The following is a 6,253-nucleotide window of genomic DNA, read 5'->3' as shown; positions in this document are numbered from 1 at the left end:
TCAGGGATGGAATGGAAAAAGATCTGGGGGTCCTTGTAGACCAATTTGAGTGCAAGCTACTCATTAGGAGGTGTTCCTGTGGGGGAATCAGGAATTGAAAAAGATCTGGGGGTCTTTGTAGACCAATTTGAGTGCAAGCTACACATTAGGAGGTGCTCCTCTGGGAGAATCAGGAATGGAAAAAGATCTGGGGGTCCTTGTAGACTAATTTGAGTGCAAGCTACTCATTAGGAGGTGTTCCTCTGGGGGAATCAGGAATGGAAAAAGATCTGGGGGTCTTTGTAGACCAATTTGAGTGCAAGCTACTCATTAGGAGGTGCTCTTCTCAGAGAATCGGGGATGGAATGGAAAAAGATTTGGGGGTCCTTGTAGACCAATTTGACTGCAAGCTACTCATTAGGAGGTGTTCCTCTGGTAGAATTGGGAATTGAAAAAGATCTGGGGGTCCTTGTAGACAAATTTGAGTGCAAGCTACTCATTAGGAGGAGTTCCTCTGGGAGAATCGGGAATGGAAAAAGACTTGGGGGTCCTTGTAGACCAATTTGAGTGCAAGCTACTCATTAGGAGGTGTTCCTCTGGGAGAATCGGGAATGGAAAAAGATCTGGGGGTCCTTGTAGACCAATTTGAGTGCAAGCTACTCATTAGGAGGAGTTCCTCTGGGAGAATCGGGAATGGAAAAAGATCTGGGGGTCCTTGTAGACCAATTTGAGTGCAAGCTACTCATTAGGAGGTGTTCCTCTGGGAGAATTGGGAATGGAAAAAGATCTGGGGGTCCATGTAGACTAATTTGAGTGCAAGCTACTCATTAGGAGGTGTTCCTCTGGGGGAATCAGGAATGGAAAAAGATCTGGGGGTCTTTGTAGACCAATTTGAGTGCAAGCTACTTATTAGGAGGTGCTCCTCTCAGAGAATCGGGGATGGAATGGAAAAAGATCTGGGGGTCCTTGTAGACCAATTTGAGTGCAAGCTACTCATTAGGAGGTGCTCCTATGGGAGAATCAGGAATGGAAAAAGATCTGGGGGTCCTTGTAGACCAATTTGAGTGCAAGCTACTCATTAGGAGGTGCTCCTCTCAGAGAATCGGGGATGGAATGAAAAAGATCTGGGGGTCCTTGTAGACCAATTTGACTGCAAGCTACTCATTAGGAGGTGCTCCTCTCAGAGAATTGGGGATGGAATGAAAAGATCTGGGGGTCCTTGTAGACCAATTTGAGTGCAAGCTACTCATTAGGAGGTGTTCCTCTGGGGGAATCGGGGATGTAATGGAAAAAGATCTGGGGATCCTTGTAGGCCAATTTGAGTGCAAGCTAGTCATTAGGAGGTGTTCCTCTGGGAGAATCGGGAATGGAAAAAGATCTGGGGGTCCTTGTAGAACAATGTGCATGGAAGCTACTCATTAGGAGGTTTTCCTCTGGGGTCCTTGTAGACCATAGGCTCAGCAATAGTATATAAATGTAAAGCTACAACTATCATAGCCAATAGATTGCTATCGTGCATTAAAAATTTATTTTTTCAAGAGACAAAATTTGAACTAACACTTTACAAATCATTTGTTTAGTGTCACCTTGAGCATGTTTTTAAGTTTCAGTCATCGGTCCCCAGGAAAGATGTTCTTGAACAAGAGGGTTGTGTTGCGTTTAATATATATATATAGGCAGGTGTGAAAAAATGTAAATGAAGAATGCTTTCAGAAAAATAAGTGTTAATAGTTTACTTTTATCAATTAAGAAAATGGAAAGTAAATGAACAGAAGTGAAATCCAAATCAAATCAAAACTTGGTGTCATCACCCTTTGCCTTCAGAACAGCATCAATTCTTCAGTTCTTCTTGGTAGACTTTCACACAGGTTTTAAAGGAACTCGACAGGTAGGTTGTTTCAAACATCTTTGAGAACTAACCACAGATATTTTGTGGATGTAGGCTACCTCAAACCCTCCTGTCTTTTCATGTAATCTCAGACAGACTCGATGCTGTTCAGATCAGGGCTCTGAGCCAAATCATCAGTTCCAGGACTCTTTGTTCTTCATTGCACTGAGGATAGTTCTTAATGTACGTATTTTTTGCTCCATAAGACGCACCTGACCATAAGACGCACCTAGGTTTTAGAGGAGGAAAACAAGATAAAAAATATTCTGAACCAATGGACTGCAGACTTAGTACAGGAAATGACCAGAGACTGCAGACTTAGTACAGAAAATGACCAGAGACTGCGGACACAGTACAGGAAATGACCAGAGACTGCGAAAATAGTACAGGAGATGACCAGAGACTGCGGACATACTACAGGAGATGACCAGAGACTGCGGACATAGTACAGGAGATGACCAGAGACTGCGGACATACTACAGGAGATGACCAAAGACTGCGGACATAGTACAGGAGATGACCAAAGACTGCGGACATAGTACAGGAGATGACCAGAGACTGCGGACATAGTATAGGGGATGACCAGAGACTGCGGACATACTACAGGAGATGACCAAAGACTGTGGACATAGTACAGGAGATGACCAAAGACTGCGGACACAGTACAGGAGATGACCAAAGACTGCGGACATAGTACAGGAGATGACCAGAGACTGCAGACATAATACAGGAGATGACCAGAGACTGCGGACATGGTACAGGGGATGACCAGAGACTGCGGACACAGTACAGGAGATGACCAGAGACTGCAGACATAGTACAGGAGATGACCAGAGACTGCGGACATACTACAGGAGATGACCAGAGACTGCGGAAATATTACAGGAGATGACCAAAGACTGTGGGCATAGTACAGGAGATGACCAGAGACTGCAGACATAATACAGGAGATGCCTGGGCAGCCACACTTCTGTAGTTAGGGAATGGATGCTGTTCACATTAAACTGTTTGCTGCAACTTATTCAGTAAAGTTACATTAACAGTTCTATGCTTGGTGTGAAGATATTCAAAGGGGCGCATGTTGATTCTGGCATATCTAAAGAACCAAGATCTGTAAAGAACTACGGGGTATGAAGTAACACCATTACACAAGGGGTAACCCAGCAAGAGAAGGAAGAGACATTCCATTGGTAATCTATGGGCTGGTCACAAGGTACACAAAGTGAAGTAGGTAATATATGCACACATGAGGTCAACACTAGGTGCATGTTAGGACCCTATTCTGCTACTGGGAGGGAGGTAATAGAGGTATGCTGGACCAGTGGAGTGGGCGCACGTTCAGCATGTCCCTCCTAATGCAAGCATACATCAAGTTGCAGTGTGTAGTGACACGGGACAGTACTTAGAAGAACTTTGTACTTTAACCACTTGACCTCCAGAGGATTTACGTCCTTTTTTTCACACAAATAGAGCTTTCTTTCGGTGGTATTTGATCACCTGTGCGCTTTTCATTTTTCACGCTATAAACAAAAAAAGGCCAACAATTTTGAAGAAAAACGATATTTTTTACTTTCAGCTATAAAAAATATATAGTAAACTCAAAGTTGGTTATAAAATTAGTCCAAAATGTATTCTGCTACAAGTTTTTGGTAAAAAAAATCCCAATAAGTGTATATTGATTGCTTTGTGTGAAAGTTATAGCGTCTACAAACTATGGTATAGATACTGCAATTTACGCCATTTTTTTGCTATACAGCGCTGCGCTAGTTTAATGGACAATTGCGCGGTCATGCAAAATGGTACATAAATGAGATTTACATCCCTTTTTTTCCCACAAATTGAGCTTTCTTTTGGTGGTATTTGATCGCCTGTGCGGTTTTTATTTTTTGCGCTATAAAAAAAAGGCTGACAATTTTGAGGAAAGAAAACAATATTTTGGACTTTTTGCTATAAAACATGTCCAGTAAAAAAAAAATTAAAAAATCAAATGTAGTCATAAATTTCTGCCAAAATGCATTCTGCGACATGTCTTTGCTAGAAAAAAAAAAACAATACGTGTAAATTAATTGGTTTACGTGAAAGTTATAGCGTTTAGAAATGGCGGGAAAGATACTGGGATTTGTAGTTTTTTTTATACTAATAATGGCGGCGATCAGTGACTTATGGAGGTGATCAGTGAATTATGGCGGCGATCAGCAACTTATGGCAGGACTGCGGGACTGCAGCAGACATTCTGACATTGGGGGGTACTGACTTGGGGTCACTGACATCCCCAGTGACACCAATACAGTGATCAGTGCAAAAAAAAAAAACACTGACACTGTACTAATGGCACTGCTGGGGAGGAAGGGGTTAAGTTTATTATTCAGGGAAAGGGTTAACTGTGTGAGGGGAGTGTTTTACTAGGGGGCGGGGGTGTGTACTGCAGGGAACACTGCTGATCGGGAGAGAGAAACTCTTCTATCTCGATCAGCATGTCCTGGAGCTGTCAGGGAACTGGCAGAAAGCACAGCTACTGCAGCTGTGCTCTCTGTCAGCGATTGCCGCCGATCGCCGGGACATAGCCGGTAATGACCGGCTGTGACCCAGCGGCTGACATCCGCGGCTGTGATCGGCGGGACAGGTAGGGCGGCGACGCGCCTCGCGCGCGCCCCCTACCTTTTTTAAAAACACACCTTTTAAAACGTGGTTTTGCCCAGCCGTGCCGCCCTGCCGCCGTATTTCTACAGTGGCTGGGTGGCATGTGGTTAATTACTGCACCCAGTGAAGACTCATCTCTAAGTTGGGGAACTACCTTAATGTTAGATTTTGCACATGGCCGCAGTCTCTGCCTTGATGAGCGTGCTCCACATGAAATGTGGCCCCACCCACCCAGCACTGAGAACCCATTGATCCTGACCAAATCTCTAACTCCTTTTGCAGAAATGCAGCCCCGAACTTAGAAGGAACGTCCACCTTTCTTCACTGTTGCAGACACTCATAATTTTTCTGCTCTCCAGCCCTTGGCAAGCAAACTGACTCCTGCTACAGCCAAATATTTCAAATTGTGAATCATTAGGCCAGAGCACCAGCTGCCATTTTTCTGCAACTCAATTTTTGTGCATAGGACATGGAAACAAGGCTAAGTGACTCAACTATACACAAAAACACAGGAACAGCCAAGAGAGGGCGGCTATGTTCTTACATAGAGCAGGACCATGGTAGCCACCCTCAACACAGGGGTGTCAAACTGGTGGCCCTCCAGCTGTTGCAAAACTACAAGTCCCATGATGCCTCTGCCTTTGGGAGTTATGCTTGTAACTGTCAATTTTGCAATGCCTCATGGGACTTGTAGTTTGGCAACAGTTGGAGGGCCGCCAGTTTGACGCCCGTGCTCTAACAGGAAGTCAGTTTACATAGTTACATAGTTAGTCTGACTGAAAAAAGACAAAAGTCCATCCAGTTCAACCATAGAAAAAAAAAAGTTATAATCCTATACCCAGAGTTGATCCAGAGGAAGGGAAAATAAAAACCCAACAAAGCACGATCCAATTTGCTCCTGCTGGGAAAAAATTCCTTCCTGATCCCCCGAGAGGCAATCGGATATTCCTTGGATCAACCTTACCTATAAATGTTAGTATCCAGTTATATTCTGTGTTTCTAAGAAAGGATCCAGGACTTTTTTGAAGCAATCCACTGAGCTGGCCAGAACCAACTCTTGAGGGAGTCTATTCCACATTCTCACAGCTCTTACTGTGAAGAACCCTGTGTTTGAAGATTACATTTCTTTTCCTCCAGATGTAAAGACTGCCCCCTTGTCCTCTGTGATGACCTCAGGGTGAATAACTCTACACCGAGTTCACTATATGAACCACTGATGTATTTATACATGGAAATCATATCCCCCCTTATGTATTATACATGGAGATCATATCCCCCTTATACATTATACATGGAGATCATATCCCCCCTTATGTATTATACATGGAAATCATACCCCCCCTTATGTATTATACATGGTGATCATATCCCCCCTTATGTATTATACATGGTGATCATATCCCCCCTTATGTATTATACATAGAGATCATATCCCCCCTTATGTATTATACATGGAGATCATATCCCCCCTTATGTATTATACATGGAGATCATATCCCCCTTATGTATTATACATGGAGATCATATCCCCCTTATGTATTATACATGGAGACCATATCCCCCCTTATGTATTATACATGGAGATCATATCCCCCTTATGTATTATACATGGAGATCATATCCCCCTTATGTATTATACATAGAGATCATATCCCCCCTTATGTATTATACATAGAGATCATATCCCCCCTTATGTATTATACATGGAGATCATATCCCCCCTTATGTATAATACATGGAGATCAT

General features: G+C 43.3%; 1 protein-coding gene across 1 annotated transcript in view; it reads left to right on the top strand.

Annotated features, from left to right (window-relative positions):
- LOC149466215 (uncharacterized) overlaps window positions 1-6,253 on the top strand; it is a 475,763-nt gene that overhangs the window by 388,644 nt on the left and 80,866 nt on the right. The window lies entirely within an intron of this gene.

Source organism: Staurois parvus, unplaced genomic scaffold, assembly GCF_062004578.1.
Source record: "Staurois parvus isolate SC_StPar_1 unplaced genomic scaffold, SC_StPar_1.0 ptg000132l, whole genome shotgun sequence".
Lineage (NCBI taxonomy): Eukaryota > Metazoa > Chordata > Amphibia > Anura > Ranidae > Staurois > Staurois parvus.
This window is presented reverse-complemented; position numbering and strand designations above follow the sequence as displayed.